General features: G+C 41.6%; 1 long non-coding RNA gene across 1 annotated transcript in view; it reads left to right on the forward strand.

Moving 5' to 3' along the window:
• The window catches only part of LOC141107216 (uncharacterized), a 31,600-nt gene extending 5,624 nt beyond the window's left edge, over nucleotides 1-25,976 (forward strand). The window contains exons 2-3 of the long non-coding RNA XR_012235823.1: nucleotides 21,564-21,635; nucleotides 24,628-25,976. This is a non-coding gene — a long non-coding RNA (uncharacterized lncRNA). The remainder of the gene's footprint in view (nucleotides 1-21,563; nucleotides 21,636-24,627) is intronic.
• Nucleotides 25,977-26,348: the final 372 nt, after the last annotated feature.

Here is a 26,348-nt window from a genome sequence, read left to right on the forward strand (position 1 = left end):
AAATAAACAACTTTCTATAGTAAGTTGCGCTATGCTCTCATGTGAGTGAATACTACCAATAAACCTTAATAATGCTAAATTATATATATATATATAAAGTGACTCCGTACATAAATAAAAAATGGATTGATTCATTAATTAGATCATGTTTTAAATAGTCTGCTGTTTTAAAGTGGTTTTCAAACGTCCACTGTTTTTAAAGTGATTTTCAAACGTCCATTGTTTTAAGGTAATTTTCAAACGTGAAATCAACACAAGATGCACCCAAGAGCGGTGGTTAAAACAGATAAAGACCTCCACCTCTGCACACACTGCCGCTTACCGACTCCAAATGATCTCCTATTACAGGAGATCACACTCGCTTGTGGCTTAATACCCAGCCCGGGCCTTTTGAGAGATGGCACGTTGATCCCAGCGTCTTCACAGAATGTAAACTTTCAGGGGCACGTGTTGCCCATTGATGCCCAAAAAGACATAAAATCTTCCATTGTGTAAAATCCTAGGTTACTTTATTGAAATAAAAAAACGTATTGCACTTACAGTTGAAACAATAAGAGATTGCAGTATAAACGAGCCGGCCGGCTCTCGATAGCAGACCGTCACTGGGAACACGGTGACGCCAGCACGTCGCTCAGCCCTAGGCGTTTCGTCACACCTGACGTCGTCCTGGGGCCTGTTGAAAGCCACTATGTGTCTTATTCACACAAGAAAGGAAGCATGTCGCCACACACAGCAGGGTGTCATCAATAATTGCAGTCCTACTAACCCTTTCGCTGCCAGAGCCATTTTTGCATGACTTTTTTTTTGCACACGTTTAAAAAAATCAGATTACACAAAACCCACAAATATTAATATATTTTCTGAAAGCAGATACCCTAGAGAATGAAATAGTGGTAATTCCAATTTTTTTTACGTCACATGATATTACCGCACAGGTCTAGGAAAAGCAAAATTTCATAAAAAAAAAAAAAAAAACACACTAACGTGAATTTTAGGGCAGACAAACGCAATAAATTACCCACATTTTTGGTAAAATATAGAAGATGAGTAAACAAGATACCCAACATGCCAAACCTAAACCTTATTTTTGTGCGCCTGTGAAATGGCGTCTAATTTCAGTACCCTATATTTTCTATAGGCAACGCTTCAAAAGCTCCCTATAGGTACCAGTTTAGTGTTACGTAGGCTGCAAGTGCACGTGGTCTGCGAGTGCATGTGGTCTGCGAGTGCACGTGGTCTGCGAGTGCACGTGGGCTGTCTCCACCGGTGTGTAACACACACACACTGGTGGAGACACCGGACCGAGTGTGCAGCTGCCAGGATTTTCCAAGCCACAGAACATAGGCGTTCCACTAACTTATCCTCCTATACTGTGGTCTCTGCCAGCTAACAGCCGTCATAGACAACATCTCCCTCTGAGCCAGCACGGTGATCAACCATCTACTCTGCATCAATAGTCCGCAACACCTTACATTTATCCTACATATACCCGATATGGTGTCTGTTGAGGGATAACTATTTTTGAGGTCTGGATAGAGATACTTTCAGTATTCATGCGCCCAATAGTCTATTAGATCATCTACTATTCAGCTGACGGACGTGACGCCCTTTGTGTCCGGTCACGCTCTGCTGACGGTCCTGGTCTCGTTGGTGGCGGCCCTGGTGCCTGGGTCTGGACCCCGGTGGCGAGCAGCCTTTTCCCTTCCCCCTCTTCAATCGGATGCCATGTGATACTGTCTTTTCTACGATAGATATACATCTCACCTCCAGCCCCTGAAGAAGAGGTCGTAATCAATACAAAAACCTCGAAACGCGTCGGTCCTGCACTGTCAATTAGCTCCTGTTTGCTATACCAGCGTTCTGTGGGTTAAGTGCAGTTCTGTTGATTTGTTTTGTATATCTGTATCATCATTAATTGTATACTGCAGTAACCATTGTGCTACCATTGTTGTCTTTTTATACGATATGTGTCATATTTTTAACTAATTTTTTGATATAATAAAAACAAATATTTCTTATATTTTTGATATATTATTTGAGACTTCCACCCTTTAAAATCCCACTTAAGAGGAAATCTTTCGATTGTATATGAATATAGGGATGTGGGTGGATTGTCTCCTTCCATAAAGTTCCCGTTACCACCTTTGTTCTCTGTCTCTCCCAGTGCTCTCTGACCCCCCAGTGCTCTTTAACATCCCCCTGTGCTCTCTGCCCCCCGTGCTCTCTGCTCCCCCCGTGCTCTCTGAGAACCAAGTGCTCTCCAGCTCTCTTAGTGCTCTCTGTCTCCCCCAGTGCTCTCTGACCCCCCCAGTGCTCTTTAACATCCCCCTGTGCTCTCTGCCCCCTGTGCTCTCTATCCCCTCCCCCTGTGCTCTCCAGCCCCCGTGATCTCTGTCCCCTGTGCACTCTGCCCCCCGTGCTCTCCAGCCCCCCAGTGCTCTCCAAATCCCCCCTGTGCTCTCCAACATCCACCGGTGCTCTCCAACCCCCCTGTGCTCTCTGACATCCCCCTGTGTTCTCCAACCCCCCATGCTCTCTGAAAACCAAGTGCTCTCTGACCCCCCCAGTGCTCTCCAACATCCCCCTATGCTCTCTGCCCCCCTGTACTCTCTGACCCCTGCCCCTGTGCTCTCCAGCTCTCTAGTGCTCTCCAGCCCCACCCCCAGTGCTCTCTGAACCCCCAGTGCTCTCCAACATCCCCCTGTGCTCTCCACCCCCGACTCTACAGCCACCCTGTGCTCTCTGCCCCCCCAGTGCTCTCCGACATCGCCCTGTGCTTTCCAGCCCCCTGATCTCTCTGCCCCCTGTGCTCTCCAGCCCCCCCCCCTATGCCCCATGTACTCTCTGCCCCATCCCCTGTTCTCCGCTTCCCCCTGTGTTATCTGCCTCTCCCCTATGCTTTCGCCCCCCCCCCCTGTGCTCTCCAGCCCCCTGTGCTCTCTGCCCCTCCAGTGCTCTTCGGCTCCTGTACTTTCCACCTCCCCCTGTGCTCTTTGGCGCCCAAGTGCTTTCCAACCCCCCACTGCTCTCCGACACCCCACTGTGCTTTCCAGCCCCCCGTGCTCTCTGCCCCCTGTGCTCTCCAGCTCCCCTGTGCTCCCTGGCCCCCCCAGTGCTCTCCGGCCCCCGTGCTTTCCACTTCCCCCTGTGCTCTCTGGCCCCCAAGTGCTTTTCAACCCCCCCACTGCTCTCTGACAACCCACTGTGCTCTCCAGCCCCCCCCAGTGCTCTCTGCCCGCCCCGTGCTCTCTGCCCCACCACCTGTTCTCCGCTTCCCCCTGTTATCTTTGCCTCTCCCCTGTGCTTTTGAGCCCCCAGTGCTCTCCACCTCTCCCCCTGTGCTCTCCACCTCTCCAGTGCTCTCCAGACCCCCCAGTGCTCTCTGCCCACCCCGGTGTTCTCGGCCTCTCCCCTGTGCTCTCCACCCCCCCAGTGTTCTCCGCCTCCCCCTGTTTTCTCCGCCCTCATGCTCTCCAGCCCCCCAGTGCTTTCTGTCTCTCCTCCCTGTGCTCTCTGCCTCTCCCCCTGTGTTTTCCACCTACCCCCATGCTCTTTGCCCACCCCCGTGCTCTTGGCCACCCCGTGCTCTCTGCCCCACCCCATGTTCTCTGCTTCCCCCCGTGTTCTCCGCTTCTCCCCTGTGCTCTCTGACCCCCCCAGTGCTCTCCTTGCCCCCAGTGCTCTCCAGTACCCCGTGCTTTCCAGCCCCCCACTCTCTGCCTCCCCCATGCTGTCCGGCCCCCCATGCTCTCCACCCCACTCCGTGTTCTCAGTTTTCTCCCATGTTCTCCTCTTCTTCCCTGTGCTCTCCCCCCATGCTCTCCGCCTCCCCCCTGTGCTCTCCACCTCACCCCGTTCTCTCTGCCCCCCCAGTGCTCTCCAGCCTACTCCGTGTTCTCCAACTATCTCCCTGTGCTCTCCGGCCCCCCATTCTCTTTCCTGGCCCCCCTTGCCCCCCGCAGCTCTGCTGGGTTCCCCCCTCTCCTTCCGGCTGCTGCGGGGCATTAGTCAGGATGGAGAGTGGGGAAGAGGCTGGTTAACATGGCATGGGCTGCCCAGGCCTATTTTTTTGTCCCAGTCTGGGCCTACTTTGTAGAAGCACCTTTCACTGCAATTAGAGCTGCAAGTCTTTTTGGGTATGTCTCTACCATCTTTGCACGTCTAGAAAGTGACATTTTTGCCCATTCTTCTTTGCAAAATAGCTCAAGCTCTGTCAGTTTTGATGGAGAGAGTCTGTCAACAGCAATTTTGAAGTCTTGTCACAGATTCTCAATTGGATTCAGGTCTGGACTTTGATTGGGTTATTCTAACACATGAATATGCTTTCAACTAAACCATTCAATTGTAGCTCTGGCTGTATGTTTAGGGCCATTGTCCTGTTGGAGGGTGATCCTCTGCCCCAGTATTAGATCTTTTGCGGACTCTAACAGGTTTTCTTCTAAGATTGCCCTGTATTTGGCTCCATCCATCGTCACATTAACTCTCACCAGCTTCCCTGTCCCTGCTGAAGAAAAGCATCCCCACAACAGGATGCTGCCACCACCATGTTTCACGGTGGGTTTGGTGTGTTCAGGGTGATCTGAAGTGTTAGTTTTCCGCCACACATAGCGTTTTGCTTTTAGGCCAAAAAGTAAAAGTTTGGTCTCATCTGACAAGAGCCCAATCTTCCACGTGTTTGCTGTGTCTCCCACATGGCTTCTCGCAAACTGCAAACGGGACTTCTGTATGACTTTCTTTTAACAATGACTCTTCCATAATTGTCCTGCGGACAGATTCTCCCACCTTAGCAGTGGATCTCTGCAACTTGTCTAGAGGTACCCCATGGGCCTATTGGTTGCTTCTATGATTAATGCTCTCCTTGCCCAGCCTGTCAGTTTTGGTGGACGGCCATGTCTTGGTAGGTTTGCAGTTGTGCCATACTTTTTCCATTTCCATGATGGATTGAACAGTGCTCTGTGAGATGTTCAAAGCTTGGGATTTATTTTATAACCTAACCCTGCTTTAATCTTCTCCACAACTTTATCTCTGACCTGTCTGGTGTGTTTCTTGGCCTTCATAATGCTGTTCGTTCACCAAGGTTCTCTAACAAACCTCTGAGGGCTTCACAGAACAGCTGTATTTATACTGAGATTCAATTACACACAGGTGGACTCTATTTATTTTGTTTGCAAACGTTTTTATTGAGATATAATATAAAGACTGGGTGTACAAGCACCGTGAGAAGAATAAGTACAGTAACAGGGTAGCATAAGACAGCTTAACAATACATCTCACATGTTGCCTTTTAAATATCTCCACAAAATACACAATGAACCCATTAATTGGGAAAGAAAAAAAATAAGGGAAATTAAAAGAAATGTGATTGTGATACGTGTGCAACCCGAGTGTAGGGAAGATGCCATCATTCAACCAGGATGCTATATTCGTCAATATATAGAACACAGAAAAATAAGCATTAGAAGTACCTACCAAGTAAATTGTATCAAATCTAACAACTGTTAGTTCAAATGAGCATCTGAGGCAGGAACTGAGGGATCCTCGAGTCTGTTACTAAGCAGGAGTGTCGTCCAAACATTCAATTTGCGGTTGAAAATGTAAATGGAGTCCAGGAGAGTATGGTGTATTCTTTCCATTATCCTAATGGACTCCATGCGTAAAATCACCTGCGACCAAGATACATGGGAGCATTTCCAATTCATTGCTATTGCCCGTTGGATAGCGCTAAAAAGAGTGTGGACTAATTTCTGTTGGGGGGGGGGGGGGACAGCTGGGAGTTCTGCAAACAACAAACACATTTGATAAGTCAAAGTAACCGATACTCCAGATAGAAGTGTTATGAGAGAGGTTGTTTTTTGCCAAATGGGATCTATAGCCTTACAACTCCAGAACGTATGCAATAGCGTACCCCTGTCCTGCCATCCTCTAAAGCATGTGCCAGGAACCAGTGGGTATATTTTGTGAAGATGATCTGGAGTATAGTACCAATGGGTATGTAGTTTGAGTACAGTTTCCTTTATGGATATAGAGCGTGTACATTTGTGCATGTTGTCAATCATGTCTTGCCAGTCCTCCACTAGGAATTCCTGAGCCGTCTCTGCCTCCCATGCCTCGATTGCTATAGATTTTGGAGAGGAATTGTAGTCGTTAAGGTATCAGTAAAGAGTGGAGCTAGTCCCCCTATCCCTGAAGGCCTCCCCGCACAGGAATTCAAATTGAGTTTTTGTCAGTTCCACCCCGCCAACCAAGGTTGCAGAGTAGAAGTGTCTTATTTGCAGGTATTGGTAAAAATCCAATCGTCCCATGGCATATTTTTGCTGTAAGTGTGTGTACGAACAAAAGGAAGTGCCCTGCAACAGAGATTCAAGGTTCCCCCAACCCCTTGCAGACCAATTGAGGAATGACGTGTCTGAGGTAAAGGCCGGAGGGAATGAAGGTTCTCCCAAAAAGGAATACAGGAGTGGCGGGTCAGATTTGCATTTAAACTTCTTCGAATAGAGGGACCATATATATAATGATTGGCCTACTATATTATTAAGTGGGGTAATGTCTTTTGGAGATATTGAGCGTGACCAGAGAAGACCCGGGAGATAATATGCAGCCACAGAGATCCGCTCAAATTGCAGCCATGGTATAGAAGTACGGGAGGTATGCCATTGCGCCAATTGAATAAGTATTTCCTTAGATCTGGGCATCCCAAGCCACCCCTCACACGGGCTCTATACATCAATAAACGACCTAGTCGAGGTTTTTTGTTTTGCCATATGAATCTGAGCAGATCCGATTGGATTGTTAGTAGCGTGGAGCGAGAGACATACAGAGGTAAGGACCTAAAGAGGAACAAGAGTTTTGGGAGGATATTCATTTTAACTGCTTGAATTCTCCCTGATGCCCTGTACACACGGTCGGATTTTCCGACGGAAAATGTGTGATAGGACCTTGTTGTCGGAAATTCCGACCGTGTAGTCGGCTCCATCACACATTTTCCATCGGATTTTCCGACACACAAAGTTTGAGAGCAGGACATAAAATTTTCCGACAACAAAATCCGTTGTTGGAAATTCCGATCGTGTGTACACAAATCCGACACACAAAGTGCCATGCATGCTCAGAATAAATAAAGAGATGAAAGCTATTGGCCACTGCCCCGTTTATAGTCCGGACGTATGTGTTTTACGTCACTGCGTTCAGAATGATTGGATTTTCCGAGAACTTTGTGTGACCGTGTGTATGCAAGACAAGTTTGAGCCAACATCCGTCGGAAAAAATCCTAGGATTTTGTTGTCGGAATGTCCGAACAAAGTCCGACCGTGTGTACGGGGCATAAGAATGATATATGGTATGAGGACCATTGATTTAAAAGGCGTTTAACATTAGAGAAAGCTTGAGGGTAGTTTAATGAATATATCTGCTTAAAAGAAGGGGCTAGTTATATGCGCAAATATTGCAATGCGTCGTGATTCCAGGAGAATTTGAATTTATCTTTAAGAGTAGTCAATAAAGGTTGGGGGAGGTGAATGGGTAAAGCCGAACATTTAGAAGGGTTCACTCCTAGGCCCGTGAGGTTATGAAAGGAATCTAGGGAGGACAGAAGACTCTATTTATTAATTAGGTGACTTCTGAAGGCAATTGGTTCCACTAGATTTTAGTTAGGGGTATCAGAGAAAAGGGGGCTGAATACAAATTTGGAAAACCATTTATCATTTCCCTTGCACTTCACAATTATGTGCCACTTTGTGTTGGTCTATCACATAAAATACCAATAAAATACATTTACGTTTTTTGGTTGTAACATGACAAAACTTGGAAAATTTCAAGGGGTATGAATACTTTTTCAAGGCACTGTATGTGTATTCATGCTTCAGGCATTTTGTTTAAGCCAATGGAAAGCATTAGTGGAGGAGATTGGTTCTTACAGGCTAAAAAAATGCCATATTCAGGAGTTCTCATTCAAGTCCATGGGGCCAAAAACACCAAATTCTGACATAATGTAGAACAGTGATGGCGAACCTTGGCACCCCAGATGTTTTGCAACTACATTTCCCATGGTGCTCTGGCACTCTGCAGTGTAGTGGAGCATCATGGGAAAAGTAGTTCCAAAACATCTGGGGTGCCAAGTTTCGCCATCACTGATGTAGAACATGTAGCTTTTGCAGTATCAGGCGTTGAGCTACAGGTGTCTGAACACTCATATGTGAAGAAACACCTTTGAAATAAATGGAATTCTTGGATACTGAGCAATTTGGAGCTGGGCTCTATGAAACGCTCAGGTGTGAATGGGTCCTAATACTCTGTTAAAACAGTGTAAGGCCTCATGTACACTGCTGCTGCTAAACAGACGTTTAGGAGCAGTTGGGCATTTTTTTCAAGTGCTCCCGAACTCTCCTCTATGTTATCTTATCAGTACATGTACACAGGGTCGTTTATAGTCCTTTCTGGGCAGTTGAGTTTAGAGGCCTTTTTTGGATAGGAAAAAAAATGAGTTCAGACGCTGAGTTTAGAGGCATTTCAAGCGCCAAACGCTTCTAAACGTGGCTAAACGTGGTAACTCACATTTAGCCGGGTTTCATTTTCAGGCATTTTTCATTTTTGGATATTTTGAAAAAAAGGCGATTCTAAACGCCGCTAAACGTGGCATGTAAACGCGGCAAAACGGACATTTTAAATGTGGGTTACTATCTGTCAAGTTAAATCGTTTAGAGGAGGTTGTAAAAGCATCCCATGTACATTAAGCCTAAGCGTTGCATCCTGTAATACTGTAATTGTTTGTTTGGTAAAAAAAAAACTTCATATGGGGGGCAGGAGGCGGAGCCTAGCGGAGCAGACATGCATTGTTAGAGCTCCACACCGCTGAGGAGAGAAGAGAAGGACAAAGCGGAGCCTGCAGGCTCAAAAGGTATCTATTTGAACCTTTTTGCCCCAGGGAACAAACTGTGAAAGTTTGGGCAGGAAATATGGTACTGGGAGGAAACCGTGGCAGAAATAAAAATCACCTCACAAAGAGCTCACAGGCACTCACTGCAGCTGAAGCAGCTCCAGTCACCTCACAAGATACAGCATCAGGGCGCTCTCACAGACAGAAAATGTCACAGCAAGACTCTCCATTTGAGTCAGATACAGAACAAATCCTCTCACAAACTTCTCCACAAGCCTCCTCAGCATCCCCAGTCATATTATTACAGTTTGAAAAGATGCTTCATAAGGCTTTAAAACAAACCTCAGACCAAATAACAAAAAGCCTAACCAAAGAAATAAGAGAGCTGGGAAACCGCACCGAAGCCTTAGAAATAAAAATGGATGAAATTGAAATTACAACCCAAGAAAATATAACAGAATTGGAACAATTAAAAAAAGAGAATTTAATACTTCAAACTAAGCTCGAAGATTACGAAAATAGAGCCAGACGTTCAAACTTGCGCATAAGGGGAATACCTGAAACTGTGACAGACCTGCAATCTACTATTACTGCTCTATTACAAGAACTAAAGCCAGATATCCCTATTGAACGTTTAGAACTGGACAGAGTACACAGAGCCCTCACAGCCAAAAAGAAAGATGGACCCCCACGTGATATAATAACAAAATTTCATTATTACAGAACAAAAGAACAAATACTAATTGCTGCAAGAGAAAAAAAGGAACTTAATTTTCAAGGACACAATTATCAAATTTTTGCTGACCTATCCCAACTTACTATTACTAAAAGACGATCCATGAAACCCCAACTAATGGAACTGCAACGCCACAACATTATGTATCAATGGGGCTTCCCCTTTTCAGTCAGATTTAACTACCAAGGTACAATTTACAGAAGCAGATCAGCAGATGAACTACAACAAACCCTTTTAAAATTAAATCTGACAGAACCCACAAGCAGCAACACCCCCACACGAAGAAGAATGGCATCATCTTCACCTTCAGGCAGCACCCAGAAAATTTCAGAACAAAATGGGAATCATCATTCTCACAAAAGAGGCCGTTATGCCACATCATCCATGGACCAAGAAGATTCAATGGACTGACATCCTAATTCCTGATATCTCTTCATTTATTATACTAAGAGATGGTTCTCTATAAAAAACCTATATTTATAACTGAATGTAACTGCATTCTGATAGTCACACACTGTGTGGGATCATGTTACATTCCAGTTATATTTCTTATTACTTCTGATTCATATAGCCTTAGAATATATAAGTGAAATAAGGAAATTCTTGTTCAGTTATATATTATCAGGTAATAACAATAGATTTATTACTTTTTAGGACAAATATGTTCAATAATCCAGAAGTAATGGAAGCTTTTTCTTTCTTTTCTTAAAACAAATATATTATTACCTAACTAGTTCCTAGAATTATGTTTTTGTTTATTCTAATCTGAAGCAATACAACCTCAATTTTATGAGTTAACATATCTAAACAGTTACATATGAATAAAATATGTAATTGTTTACTCTAAAAGGGTTAAAATCCCAAAATAATTCAAACTATCTTCATCAATACCAAAGTTATTAACAGTACCTTTCTAACTGAATTATTTAGCCTAGGGCAAGAATAACCATATACAACCACCCTGGAATAAATAATTTCAACAAAAACTATATTCTGCACTCCAATTAATGAAACATCATTTTGATGTCTTTTGACATAGCACTTCTCTCCTGTAAGCGGAAGATCCGTGTACCCCCATTAGCCCTCCTCATTCTCCCAACCATATTATGTGGGAGTGTGACGAAGGCACTTATTCCCCTGAGAGAGATATTTATTCTCTTTTACGGGTAAATTGTGATTACTTGCAAAAAATAATTTATACAATGTATCATCTAATCTCATATGTTTTTTGTTTACTCTTTACTCCAGAATTCACTGGTTTCTTTTCTATCTATTCATCTCTTCAGTCCACACAGGTTGATCTGCGCAGTCAGCTCTGCATAACAAAAAGTAAGTCAAAACTATTTGATCTATTGCCATGGCACCACTGAATATACTTTCCCTGAATGTTCAGGGAATAAATGTCCCTCAAAAAAGGACCAAAGCCTTCCGTACTTTCCATAACAAGAAGGCTCACATAGTATGCCTCCAAGAAACACACTTCACCAAAGATTCTACTCCAAAATATATTTCTCCTTTTTATCAACAAATTTACACGGCTTCTGCCTGTACCAAGCAAAGGGGAACTCTAATTGCATTTCACCGATCCACACCATTCACCTTATCATCAGAAATTAAAGACCCAGAAGGTAGATACCTGATACTCATGGGTTATATAATGGATACAGCAATCACGGTGATTTCCTACTATGCTCCTAACAAACAACCTACACCATTCCTCTCACATATATTACAAGTGATTAATACACACAAAATAGGAACAGTGATAATGTGTGGGGATTCGAACCAGGTCCTCCTCCCATTTCTAGATAAATCACCTTTTACACCATCCAAAATAACCTCTAGATTACCTTTTTCTCAACTTCTTTCCAAATACAATCTGGTAGATTCGTGGAGAGAAAGTAACCCAATGAAAAAGAAATTCACTTATTTCTCGCACCCTCATCAAACCTTCACCAGAATAGATCATATTTTTCTAACAATCGGAATGATACCAGAAATTATTGCATCAGATATAATTCCGATTCCGTGGTCTGACCATAATGCAGTATACACTACTATAGCCTCAGCCATACCAAAAGCGCATGACCCAACGTGGTACTTACCGGACATAATGCTCAAACACCCACTACATCAGATGGCCATTGAACAAGCTTTAAAGGAATACATAACAATTAATAATACAACAGACATCTCCCCAATAACACTGTGGGAAGCTCATAAGCTTGTCTTGCGTGGTACAATACAAAGACAAATGGCACTATTTAAACGGGAACGCAAAAATCTAGCAAAAAAACTAGAACTCAATTTTAATGCAGCCTACATATCATTTCAAGATAATCCATCTCAGAGTACAAAATCTCATCTGGAAAAATCTAGATTGGAATACGATCTATTTCTCACTGAGTCAGTTGATAAATCCCTCAAACGCTCCAAACACAATTTCTACATGAATACAAACAAACCAGGTACATATTTGGCTCGGGCATTAAATTCAACTAACAAATCTTTCAAACCAATACGTTTGAAATTATCAAAAAATGTTTACACTTGTAATCCAGTTAAAATAGTCCATAAATTTCACTCACATCTCGCAACTTTATACAAGACAAACAATGAATTTTATCCAACAGAGGCTGAATCCTTCTTCTCAAAAATAACCTTACCTGAGTTATCTCAGAATCAAAAAAGCAGTTTGGATGAGCCTATAACTATAGATGAAGTTGCTAACGCCATAAAAGACCTAAAACTTAACAAAAGACCAGGCCCAGACGGCTACTCGGCTTTATACTATAAAACATTCTCAGAAATACTCTCTCCCATTCTCACTGAAACTTTTAACAAACTTCTAGATGGACATTCTTTTCGGCAAGAAACACTAATGGCAATTGTTTGTATGATCCCAAAACCCCTTTCTGATGATACTTCCTGTGTGAATTATCGGCCTATCTCTCTGTTAAACCTCGATATTAAATTATTAGCAAAAATAATAGCAAAATGCCTCAATAGCATTATAGGAAAATTAATACATAGAGATCAAGTAGGCTTCATGCCAAATAGACAGGCAGGCGATAATATACGCAGAGCAGTGTTATTGGCACATATTGCTAAAAAACGGAAAATCCCTTTATGTTTTCTATCTCTCGATATTAAGAGGGCATTTGACACAGTATCCTGGCAATATATGCAATATTCATTACAAAAATGGGGTTTTGGACCCCACTTTTTAACATGGATCAAAGCATTATATAATAAACCCAAAGCCTATATAAAATATGCTGGATACAAATCTGAAGCCTTTAATATCGAAAGAGGTACCCGACAGGGTTGCCCATTATCTCCCTTATTATTTTCCCTTATACTCGAACCCATGGCCCAATACATCAGAACAAACCAAACTATAACTGGCATTGAAGTAGGAGGTATTACACACAAATTATGTATATTTGCAGACGATATATTACTTTTTCTATCATCACCACAGGTCTCTGGTCCTAACTTAATACCAGCTCTTGATGGATTTGCAGCCCTATCCGGCCTTATGATTAATCCTAAGAAATGCCTAGTGCTTAATATTTCACTCACAAACATGGAATTGATCCCGGCTAGGGCTGCACTCCCATTCACATGGGCAGAAAAATCAATCCCATATCTTGGAATTCATTTAACAGCATCTCATTCTGACTTATTCTCAACCAATTATCCTCCTGTATTAAGACAGATCACAAATCTAATAAAACAATGGTCGCAACTTCTTTTATCCTGGATAGGGAAGATTAATGCAATCAAAATGACTATTCTACCCAAATTGCTTTATCTATTCAGAGTCCTCCCTATTCCAATTCCTTCCTATTTTTTGAGAATAGTACAAAAAAGAGCAACTTCGTTTATATGGGGCTCTTCTAAACCACGTATACCTATACACACACTACATCTTCCCAAAAATAAAGGAGGCCAGGGATACCCTAATTTTACTAACTACTACAGAGCAGCACATTTGGCCAGTCTGTCCAAATACCATGCAAAACAGGAAATCCCATTATGGGTATTTATAGAGGCTTCAGAAAATGACCCTCTATTAATATCAAATTTATTATGGCTTGATCCTAAAGACCGCTTTAAAATTCATAATCCCATAACTAAACACTTCTTATCTCTCTGGGATAAACTAAAAACCAAATATCAGTTACAATCTCCACACAATCCTCTCCTTTCTTTTATCAGAAATCCGGACTTTTATCCGGCATGGATCTACCCAAATTCTTTTAAAGCTTGGACAACATCAGGCATTCAGACACTAAATGACTTCATAGCATCTAAGTCATTCCTTTCATTCCCATCGCTTAGAGAAAAATATGATCTACCAAACTCTGAGATATTTAGATATCTCCAAATCAAAAATTTCTATACACCATTCCTAAAGGGGGATACACCATTATCCCAATTATCCATTTTTGAATCAATCTGTACAAAAGATCCATTTGCTAAAGGTACAATTTCATCACTTTATAATCAATTATATGGAGTAGCAAATCTTAATAGACCCTCTTACGTTCAGAGGTGGGAGGAGGACCTGGGACGAACTTTAGAAGACACGGACTGGTCTAACATATGGCTCACATCTAAGTCATCTTCACCCAACATCTTAGCACTGGAGACAAATTATAAAGTCCTAACTCGCTGGTACCTTGTACCCGCTAGAGTGGCAAAATATTCACCTAATACCTCAGCTCTTTGTTTTCGAGGATGCCCAGAAATAGGCACACATTTACACATATGGTGGACGTGCCCAGTAATCCAAACCTTCTGGAAGGAAGTCTTCGTGATTGCATCTAAAATATTTAAAAAAATAATACAACCAGATCCATATTTAACTTAACTTAATCTAAAACCGGAATGGTTAACACTCTCTCAATTCAAACTTATGATCCAACTAATAACGGCTGCAAAACAAACAGTGGCCAAGGCATGGAAATCTCCTACATTGGTACTAGCAGAAACAATTCACAGAATGAATAATACAATGTCCCATGCTAAGATGGTAGCCATCGATCAAAATCAAATTCCAAAATTTGAAAAACTTTGGCATCCTTGGATAAAACAACAGTTCCTGTCAAACTTCAATGACTGTGTCCTGTTGCCATGGTAACAGATTAAATGACTTACAGAGACACCCATTCTAAGGCTTCAAAGAGAACTAAAAAGAATAATAAACTGACGAGCGGGACAACCTTGTGGACCATACCTCTACCTTTCAACCCTTTTTTCTTCTTTCTCTTTCCTTTTCTCCACCTTACGATTAAAGCTCATTATCAGAATTTATTTGACCTATATACACTCTACTTGTAAACAATATGTATAGTAGGTATAAATCATTTAAATACCTACAAAAGTAACTAAGGAAATGATATATATCTTTAATTTAGGTTTACGTGAACCCAATGTTTAATATTTGAAATTTCATGATATTTACCTATATAAACCCTACTGTAAAACAATGAGCTTACTTTATAGATCCTTGTAAACTTACTTTATGTATCTTTATAACATTGTATACTCAATAAACTTCTTTTGACAAGGAAAAAAAACTTCATATAAACAATATAAGAACAAATATAAAACATCAGTTTAAAAATAAACACTTGAAAACATGAAGTGAAAAACTGACCTAAGACTAGTTGGCTTCATGTAAATGGTTGCAAGAGAGTGTGCAGCATGCATGGAGCATAAATAGCCGACATAAGGGAGCCACAGGTACAGTGTATGGCCTCTCAATGCAATGAATAGATGTACACTACTATAAGTGTTTACACTGGCGCTTGGGTCTAGGATTGTACGCCAATGCCCAATTGTAAATTTTTGCAAGCACGTGCATAAACCCTCATTTAGCAGAGCACAGCCATTAATTGCAGGTAGAGGATGTACCCAGCACCTGTGGCTCCCTCACTCTGGCTATTTACTGTATGCTCTATGCATGCTGTACCCTCTTTCGGCCATGTGCAAGAAGCCTTAAGCATGCTTTCTTGTTTACCCACGCATCTACTGTATACATGACATATCCCCAAACGTCTTTGGGGAATACAACATTACATTCATGGGTACATGATGAAAAAAAGAGGGATATAAGACACCCCTTCAACCTGCGCACCCTGGATCACCTTAAAAATATATATATATAATAAATAAATATAAAATATGAAATCACTGTTGTTTTTTTCTTTTTATACATGGGTAAACGCCAGATGCAGGGTACAGCCACGTTCAGTGATTCACTTCTATGGCTGTGTGAAAAACAGGATTTTTATGCTAGAGGAGATTTGCACCTGCAAACATCTTTGTGCAAGAGCCCTTATCCCTTATGAGCCGGTATCTCTTTAGAAGTATTCAGTAGTTGTTCTCTGTTTATCCACTTCAGCTCTGGAAGGTTTTAACTGCTTCATGACCAGGCCATTTTTTTGCTCTTCGGCACTGCACTACTTTAATGCAATGCTGTACTCAAACGAAATTTATATAGTTTTTTCACACAAATAGAGCTTTCTTTTGAAAGTATTTAATCACCACTGGGTTTTTTATTTTTTGCAATATAAATGAAAAAAACACGAAAATTTTGAAAAAAAACGATTTGTTTTTCTGCTATACTGTAAAAAAAATAATAAAATCCAATTTCTTCATAAATTTTGGCCAAAATATATTCTGGTACATGTCTTAGATACAAAAATAAATCCCAATATGTTTATACTGAGTGGTTTGACTGAAAGTTATAGTGCCTTCAAACAATGGTATATAAACTATATTTTGTAATTTTTTTATACTACTAATGGCAGTGATCAGCGAGTTATAATGGGACTGCCAAAGTACAGCGGTTAATCTGACACTGACTGATGCTGGGGGGAACTGACTAAATGCCACTGACATCACTAGTGAAATGAATACAGTGATCAATGATAATATTATACACTGTCACTGTACCAATGACACTGGCTGTAAAGGGGTTAACATCTAGGGTGATCAAGAGGTTAAATGTGTGCCTACCTATGTGTAAAGTGTGCTGCTTTTTCTACTAAATCTCTTAGTGAGAAATTTCTGCTTTGCAGGGCTGAGAAAATTACAGATCGCTCCCTCTGTACAGAGTTCTGTGTTGTTTATCAACACAGAGCTCTGGGCTGTGATTGTACACCGCCAAACAGCAGGTCCTGGCCATAAATTATTGTCTGGGACTTGCTCACAGGCTCCCGATGTGCTGGGCAAGGGGGGGCGTGCATGCGTGCATTATAAACTCTGAAGTAGGCAGCGATGTACAGGTACGTTGCTTTGCCTAAATTGGCCGCTTGCCCGCAGTACATTGCAGGCAGGCAGTCGCCAAGTGGTTAAATTGTAAACTCTAGGAGCTAGAGAAATGCCATTGTTTAGAGCAGTCTTTCTCAACCTTGAGGAACCCTTGAAATAATTTTCAACTGTAGGGGACCCCCTGCTAAAAATGGTTGTACCTACAGCTCAGGGTACATTAGCATGATCAGTAAGTTGAAAAAATTTTTAAATAAAAGAATAAGTTATATGGCGTACCTATAGTATTTGACACCCAGAGCAGATCAGATTTTACCACCCACATATATAAATAGTTTGAATTATATTCTTAAAAAGAATTTAATAATAACTGTACAAAAAAAGGACAGGCAGTACACATTAATAGTCTCAGTGTCTAAAAGGCCTAATTGCACCTCTCAGGAAAAATGAAGTTCCCAAAAAAACATATGTAGCGGGCACCTACTTTTAAGCAGGTGACCTTTTTTGTTCGCTTCTGTTACAGGTAAATTTAGACAGGCTGATGGTATTGCAGCAGGCCTGTTTTGTTTGATTTCCATGTTTGAGTGACAGGTGATTTATGTGTTGGTCTCGGCCAATCATTAATTTGCTTGGTAATCCCGGGACTCTCATATAAAAAGGGGGTCACATGGTGTCCGGGGAGTTTGAGTCCAGTCCTGCTCTGAGGAGCGAGAGAGCCAGCCTGGTTCCTGGAGGGGAAATTGGAGGTTTCCCCTCCGAGGAGCCAACGGAGCTTCACCTTAGCGAGAAGGGTGAAGGTCCGGTCCTCATGGAGGAACAGACGGCATCTTGCCGCGTGTAGTCGTGAATGTCGTAGGCCGCCCCTGTGGGGAGGAAAACGGGCCACAAAGAGATAGAGGGAACTGAGGATCATTGCAATTGAAGTAGCAACAAAGCGGAAGGAAACTGGGCGATCGATCGTTTATGAGTGGCACATGGACTATTGATCACGTGAGTGAAAGCCCAAGGGAAAGGTACTACCAGAGACTGAGGGTTGTTGGTGCACAAGTCAGTGAGATGGGCAGTAATGGCCTATGAATTTGAGTTCAGCATTGCCCCGGGATTGCAATCAGTCAAGCGGGAGGAGTTATACAAGATAGGCTCTCCTTTAGCTTAATTTGGAAGTACCATGTCTGTGGGAAGTAGTGGTAAAGAGGTAGCGGTGAAGCTGCAAGCACACATGTAAAGATATGGATTGTTCTTTTAAAGTTATCCAGATGAAGAAGTTATTCAAAGTGACTCTTTATCAAATCATTCTCTATCAAATCTACTTCCATCATCCCTGATTGAAGAGAGCATTGAAAAATGATCTCTTAACTGACTGCAACTGTACTCAGATTCTCCTGTATGATTCATTAAAAAGATGACAATGTAACAAAAGAGCATCTCAAAGGAAGTCCTTCTCCCATCCCAGTTTATGTTGATGAATAAAGCATTAAGAAAAAGCATTAAGGACTGTGACTTTTAAATCTATGGGCTGCGAGGGTTGAGTAGTAAACGTGAGTTATAGATATAGCAAATATTCAGCCGCTCCTTCGGGGGTAAGCGCTACACATATATATATAGAACACATATATATATAATGTATATGATGTATATGACACAAGTCTATGTACATAAAAGCACGCACTAAATAAAACTGAAATATACATGTAAGAAAAAAAAGTCCTTAGTCCATATAGACAAAGTTCCAATACTCAAAGCAGCGCTCCAATCAAATAAATGAAGTATGACCAGCATTCACATGTAAAAACATATGAGAAATCGGCAGTATGTTGATAGGTGATGAGACAGTTCAATTGATAGGTGAAGGATTCTATTTAATAATTGATAGGCATATACCATTTTCCAGAGTCTGCACCATGTGAAACACACTCCCCTAGGGGTTTACACTCACCAAAGGGATGTAATTCAAAAGCCTTGAACACACCAGGTGTCTCCCCTTTGGTCCAGTTATCTCAAACAGCTCATCGCCCTGGGTGGTTTAGTCATGTAAAAAAGGCTCCACATAGCCTAATCCTGTTTTAAAAGTTTATTCAAGATGACCACCCCCTTAAAACCACACTTATGCCCCATACACACGGTCGGACCTTGATCGGACATTCCGACAACAAAAGCCATGGATTTTTTCCGACGGATGTTGGCTCAAACTTGTCTTGCATACACACGGTCACACAAAGTTGTCGGAAAATCCAATCGTTCTAAACGCGGTGACGTAAAACACGTACGTCGTGACTATAAACGGGGCAGTAGCCAATAGCTTTCCTCTCTTTATATATTCGGAGCATGCGTGGCACTTTGTGTGTCGGATTTGTGTACACACGATCGGAATTTCAAACAACGGATTTTGTTGTCGGAAAATTTTATAGCCTGCTCTCAAACTTTGTGTGTCGGAAAATCCGATGGAAAACATCCGATGGAGACCGCACAGGGTCGGAATTTCCGACAACAAGCTCCGATCGCACATTTTCCGTCGGAAAGTCCGACCGCGTGTACGGGGCATTACACAACATAAATTGTAACAGGCATTTGTTTGAATAATCAAACTGTGTGTTATCACCAATCAGTATGGAATGCCATCTGCCATCCACCAAATCCACTGCGTTGAAAGTATCTGGCTGTTCCTTCCTGGTAGTGACATGCACACATCACTTCCGGTCGTCGTAAGGTAATGCACTGATGAGTTTCATCATCACAACTTCAACAGAGAGCATGTTCTGTGGATGTGGTGGATGGCATATGGCATTCCATACTGATTGGTGATAACACACAGATTGATTATTCAACCAAATGCCTGTTACAATTTATTTTGTGTAAGTGTGGTTTTAAGGGGTGGTCGTCTTGAATAAACTTTTAAAACATTATCACGCTATGTGGAGCCTTTTTTTACATGACTAAACCGGACCAAACGGGAGACACCTGGTGTGTTCAAGGCTTTTGAATTACATCCCTTTGGTGAGTGTAAACCCCTAGGGGAGTGTGTTTCACGTGTTGTGGACTCTGGTGGATGTTATATGCCTATCAATCATCATTAAAGCATAAGTAAACCCGTCCATAAAATAGTTTCATTTCTGGGACATGTTGGAAATGTAACACTCCCATTGGTTGTGCTCTCAACCAAACTGTCAAACCATCCAATGGCTGGTGTCATAACTGATCACAAGTGCAGCATCATGGCAGTTGTAGATTAAACAGAGGCAAAGATGGCAGCTTCCTTGGCTAAAAACGATAGGAAGGTTTACTTACACTTTAAGTAGAATCCTTTACCTATCAATTGAACTGTCTCATCACCTATCGACACACTACTGATTGGTCATATGTTTTTACATGTGAATGCTGGTCATACTTCATTTATTTGATTGGAGCGCTGCTTTGAGTATTGCTTACTTATGTGTATAAGGCAGTACACATTGTGGTCAGTGTATAAGTGACCTCTTGGTGGTTGGTGGAAAACTGCTCTCTGATACACTGGTGGTCAGCGTCAGAGGGAAATCAGTTTGCTATTGCTCACCGCTCATGGAACCCCTAAACAAACTGGTTTAAAGTATAACTTCAGCCTGTCAGTGTGACAGGCACAGCAGCTGGGGAGTATGTGTACTGAGGAGGAGTGTCCAATGTGGATGCTCCAACCTCAGTGTGGGCAACAACAGATTTATGTACCTGTCTCTGAAAGGTACATAAATCAGGTGCAGGCACCAATACTTTCGGTGCTGCACCCAGACAGGATTCTAAAGAGTGTCTCAGACACCCTTTATGAATTCCCCAGCATACCTGGTGCTAGGTTTGATGCATTTAATTTAATTTGGGGTAGTCCCGTTTATGAAGTTGTCATGAGGATATCCCTGGATCACATCAACTGTTGCTGAAATTCCTAGGGGAATGAAGCATTGGTTTTACAAAAGCTTCTTGACCTTGTGGTAGTTTTGAGGTCCGTGGATCTGGTGAGTACATCATAATCCTTTGGTGGTGGTCTCACCACTTTTGGTTGAAAATGTTAAACTTGACATTTATTTGCCTTTACATTTCTTTACTGAAGGTCTGCATTGACTGGATTTAGGCTTGTGCTGATGGCATCAGCTTGACATCAGTTTGAAATGCTTCTGATATAAATTAAAAATTAATTGACAGGTGCATTTGACCTGCAGTTGACTTCCTTCTGACTTGCCTTTGTCCTGTGTCAAAGTGGGGTTTGCATACCCATAGACTTGAATTGGGATGCAAAACCTGTCTTACGTGAACAAAAGCCCACCAACGCAGGCCCTTAATCTGGTCCTGCAGCACTTGGTAAAATGTTTCTTTTCCTCTTTTTATTACAAACACAGCAGTTGTTTATGATACACATTGCTTTAGCAAACTAGATATCATTCATTTAGGATTTACTACAAGGACAGGTTATTGCACACATAGGAAAAAACTTAGATATTGTTGAAATTGGAATTTTTCATATTATTTGTGCATGACCTCTGCAATGCATTAGTATGATTTTATAAAGGGGCAGTTCGTTAACCGACTTCCCAAGTTCACAATATAGAAACTTTTATATAGCTGTATATGAAGTCTGTCAGATATTGAAAGTTTAAATTTTCCTGTCCAATGCACTATTTTTTACAATATTTTTATTCTTGCCCACAGAGACTAATGAAAGGTTTCAATAGGAAGACAAGCTCCAAAGCAAAACTTGGCGCATTCAGTAACAAGAAACAGGTGGGCACCCTTGGGGCATCCAATAAATATAAAAGAACTGGCGCAGTCATTCGTGATCCATGTAGATAAAATTAGATTGCAGCAAGTACTATGCATATTAATGATTCATTTTTTAAATATAAGTTGTTTTTACAATTAAACACCTGCTACTTCAAGGTAGTGATAATTACCATTTGTCATGCTTCAACTGAGGGGAAGAATTAGTTGCATCTGAACTAGTAGAGAAAATAAAATACTTATTAATGCCAAAATATAATAAAGGGCAATTTTAGACCAAATGAGAAATCATCTTGTGTCCCCTATGTAGGAGCATAGGGCAAGTAACATACTAAAAATGCTATGTTGCCAAAGATAGAATCTGTCTTATTTTTATCGCCTCCTCACCACCTCTTTTAATCCCTAAATGTTGAACGATTGCACCGCAAGAGCATGTATTGTGCATGGTGTGCAACTGGCACAATTTCATTCCATAGGACCTCTGATTGCAGAAATTATATACCGTATTTATTGGCGTATAACACACACTTTTTCCCCCTGAAAGAAGAGTGCAAATAATGTGTGCGTGTTATACGCTGATATATATTTTTTTTAAAGCCAATTGGGGGAGGGCGCCGGGCAGGGCCGATCCTGGACGGGTGCATAGGGTGCACCATGCCCAAGCACCGCGATCTGAGGCAGAGGGGAGGCGCCCAGGGCCTGAGGGGAAGGGGGCGAGCGTCGCCGGATTACACAGAGCGGGGATCTCCCACTTACCGGCCACTGTCATACGAAGTCCCGCCTCCTGGCTCCTATGATAGATAGCACACTGGTCCAATGCCGGGACTTGTGACATCTATCATAGGAGCCGGTCCTCATATGACAGTGGCCAGTAAGAGAGAGATCACCGCTCTGTGTAATTCGGCGGCTCTCCTCTCTTAAATCCTCATGCTGATGGGCACTGATCAGGCTGCATTCATGGACACTGGTGAGGCTGCTATCATGGATACTGGCGAGGCTGCGCTGATAGGCACTGTTTAGGCTCCATTCATGGGCATTGTTGAGGCTGTGCTGATGGGCACTGGTGAGGCTGTGCTGATGGCCACTGGTGAGGCTGCATTGATGGGCACTGATAGACTGCATTAATGGGCACTGGTGAAGCTGCATTGATGGGCACTGGTGAGGCTGTATTGATGGGCACTGGTGGGGCTGTATTGATGGGCACTTGTGAGGCTGCATTTGATTAATTAAAAAAAAAAGTTCTGAGCTACCCTTATTTTGCTTCAAAGTTCTTTATTGAAAATTTATTTTTTTTTTCCTGAAACTTCCCTCTTAAAATTAAGGTTATACGCCTGTGCATGTTATAAGCTGATAAATACGGTAATTGTTTTGAGATACAATAAAATAAAATGCTGGTTTACCATATGTGGTAAAAATTTCAAAATTGCCTTGGACACAAAGTAGTTAAATATATCACCATGGAACGTGTCAAAATCATCCAAGAATATGAGAGGAAATGTGAACATTTGTACAACCCCCCTGTTCTCATCAATCAGGTTTGCATACAGGTGTTAAAATAGCTAGAAAAGTCAACTTCTAATCAGCTGACCAAAAATACCCATAGCAATAGTTTGCAACTTTCTGATGTTAATAAATAATAGATTGCCATTTAAATACCTTTTTTTTTTACTGTTTATTTGCGGTCACGTGAATGCTAATCCTCCATCCTGGTCCTTTTACGGGTAGAGATCGCTGATATCAACACAGAAGGGAGTTCAATGTGACAAATTCGTCACATGTACAATAGCATTCCAGATGTATAGAGCTTTTGTATTCAAAGTGAGAGGTATAGTTTATAGGTCCTGACAACACTAGCGGGATCAATTTAATAGTAGCTGTAAAGCATTGTCAGGCCAGAACCGCAACTAAAGAAGTAAGCAGGGCAAAGGGAGGATTACTACGTAATTTATTGACATTAAATAGGTATAGTGTAAAGGAGAATACTTTTAATGCACACATATTATTGAAACCTTACAAAATTAATTGTTTAAAAAAATTTCTGGAGAAAAATGTTCTACTTATGTCTTGTAACATCAAATAATTTCTGTCTTCCTTGCTGCGGGAGTATTGTCACATGAAAGCTTTCTAGACACCTTTTTGCTAATACATATTGGGGTTCATTTACTAAAACTGGAGAATGCAAAATCTGCAGTTGTGCATGGTAGCCAATCAGCTTCTAGTTTTAGCTTGTTCAGTTAAGCTTTGACAATAAAACCTGGAAGCTGGTTGGTTTCTATTCAGAGCTGCACTCTCCAATTTTAGTAAATTAGCCCCCATTATAGATAAGTGTTAGGGCTCGGATTTGAACCTGGAACCTTTGCTGTGTCATTTCTTGCTGAGACACCTGGAATGCTGGACAGCTCCCTGGACAATTCATTAAGTCAGCTTTTTTCAACCAGGTTTCTTCAGGGGTGCTTTAGCAAAAGACCTAAAAACAGCCCAAAAATTGTATACAAGTCAGTGGACGAATGGAGTCTGCCTTTTAGTTCCACAAAGCCACAGGTTTTAAATGTGCACCATTACAACCTTCTAGCCACCGGCATCCTAACAACCAATGATGTAATTGGCTGGAAAGGAGTTCATCGGATCCTGCATAGCATCCTAGTTTGTTTCTCCCCTGCCCCTCTCCATCAGCACTGGGATCACATTAGCTGAGTGAGGAGTAGAAACTGAACGGGGATAGAAATTCTGGAATAGCCAGTACCAGCGTGCAAAGTGTATTTGCTTTAAAAGAATAAATCATCTTTAATGTTGGGTGTCCTACATGTGTGGATGTTGCTGCGTTATGTAAAACTATTAGTTTTGTTTTTTTACATTTTAGAATGCCTTGAGCTTGTGCATAATTTTAAAGGGTGCCTTGACTTAAACAGGTTGAGAAACACTGCCTTAAATGATCCTTTCTTGAACCTTGTATGCCTTTAACACTGAACTCTTTACTCCTCTCATTAACTTCCAGATTTATAGTGGATGAAAACCCTCTCTTATACCCAGTGAAGTGAACAGCCTCAGGTGATACAGAGAAATGAAACAAATCTCCCTACATAAGTTTTACATGTATATCTGCTGTCTTCAACTTTCTAGACTGTTTAGAAAGTGCATGTCATGTTAGCATTTTCTCTTCCTGTTCCACCACTGGGTGTGGATTTTTGGCATATACTGTGTGACAGCTGATTGGAGGAAAGGCACACACCCCCCCTCCACATAGGCAGAGGAAGGAAGAAATATGTAGAGCTGTGCTGTGAATAGACCAGCTGTCTGCTAATCTATTTCTATGCACCATTCCGACACAAATTTCAGGCTGGTTTTATCTCGGTTGTTGGAGAGCTTGTCAGAAGTTTTCATGCTGGTAACAGAAGAATCGAGGAGCAGAAAGACATGGGACTCAGAGCTTTAGAGAGACATAAATAAACACTACAGATAGATGTGCTCAGGTCAAATTTCAAGAATAGGATTTAAATCCACTTTAACTGCTTCAGCCCTGGAAGATTTTACCCTCTTTCTGACCAGAGCACTTTTTGCAATTTGGCACTGCGTTACTTTAATTGACAATTGCACGATCGTGCGACATTGCACCCAAACAAAATTGACGTCCTTTTTTCCCCACAAATAGAGCTTTCTTTTGGTGGTATTTGATCATTACCACGATCAGTTTTAAATGACAATTTCTCCTTTAGAAATGTCATTTTGCTGTGGTACTGTTCCAAACACGGGGAAAATGCGCCACTTTACAGGCATACTATAGACACCCCCAGGCATGGTATTTAAAGGAATATTTCATTTTTATTGTTTCACTTTAAGCATTAAAAAAATCACTGCTCCCGAAAAAACGTCAGTTTTTAAAAAAAAAATTTGCATTGATGCATGTCCCCTGGGGCAGGACCCAGGTCCCCAAACACTTTTTATGACAATAACTTGCATATAAGCCTTTAAAATGAGCACTTTTGATTTTTCATGTTAGTGTCCCATAGACTTTAACAGTGTTCCGAATTTTCCCCGAACACCGCATATTGTTCGGTGTTCGCAGAACATCCAAACAACCAAAGTTCGGCCCGAACTGTTCGCCCATCCCTAGTGACCAGTATGAGAGTGAGAACGATACCAAATTTAACACCCCTGCTCCCCATTCACACCTGAGACCTTGTCACGCTAACAAGTCACATGACATCGGGGAGGGAAAATTGCTAATTGGGCCCAATTTGGACATTTTCACTTAGGGGTGTATTCACTTTTGTTGCCAGCAGTTTAGACATTAATGGCTGTGCGTTGAGTTATTTTGAGGGGACAGCAAATTTACACTGTTATACAAGCTGTACACTCACTACTTTACATTTGTAGCAAAGTGTCATTTCTTCAGTGTTGTCACAAGAAAAGATATAATAAAATATTAACAAAAATGTGAGGGGTGTACTCACTTTTGTGAGATACTGTATATTTTCTCATTATTTTTTCAACTGGCTAATACAAAAACACCACAGCTCCAAAACGCATGAAAATGCTGTAACAAAATGCGCAATAAACACACAAAAAAGCAGCATTTAGATGTGAATGCAGCCTTAGTGTCTTCTGCTTCAGCACTGTTTCCAGGTTCCTCTTCTCACACATATCTCTGGGAGAGTCTTGAGCAGCAACACTTAAGCCCCGTACACACGATCAAATTTTCCAAGGGGAAATGTTCAA

Source organism: Aquarana catesbeiana, linkage group LG01 (assembly GCF_042186555.1).
Source record: "Aquarana catesbeiana isolate 2022-GZ linkage group LG01, ASM4218655v1, whole genome shotgun sequence".
NCBI classification, from domain to species: Eukaryota; Metazoa; Chordata; class Amphibia; order Anura; family Ranidae; genus Aquarana; species Aquarana catesbeiana.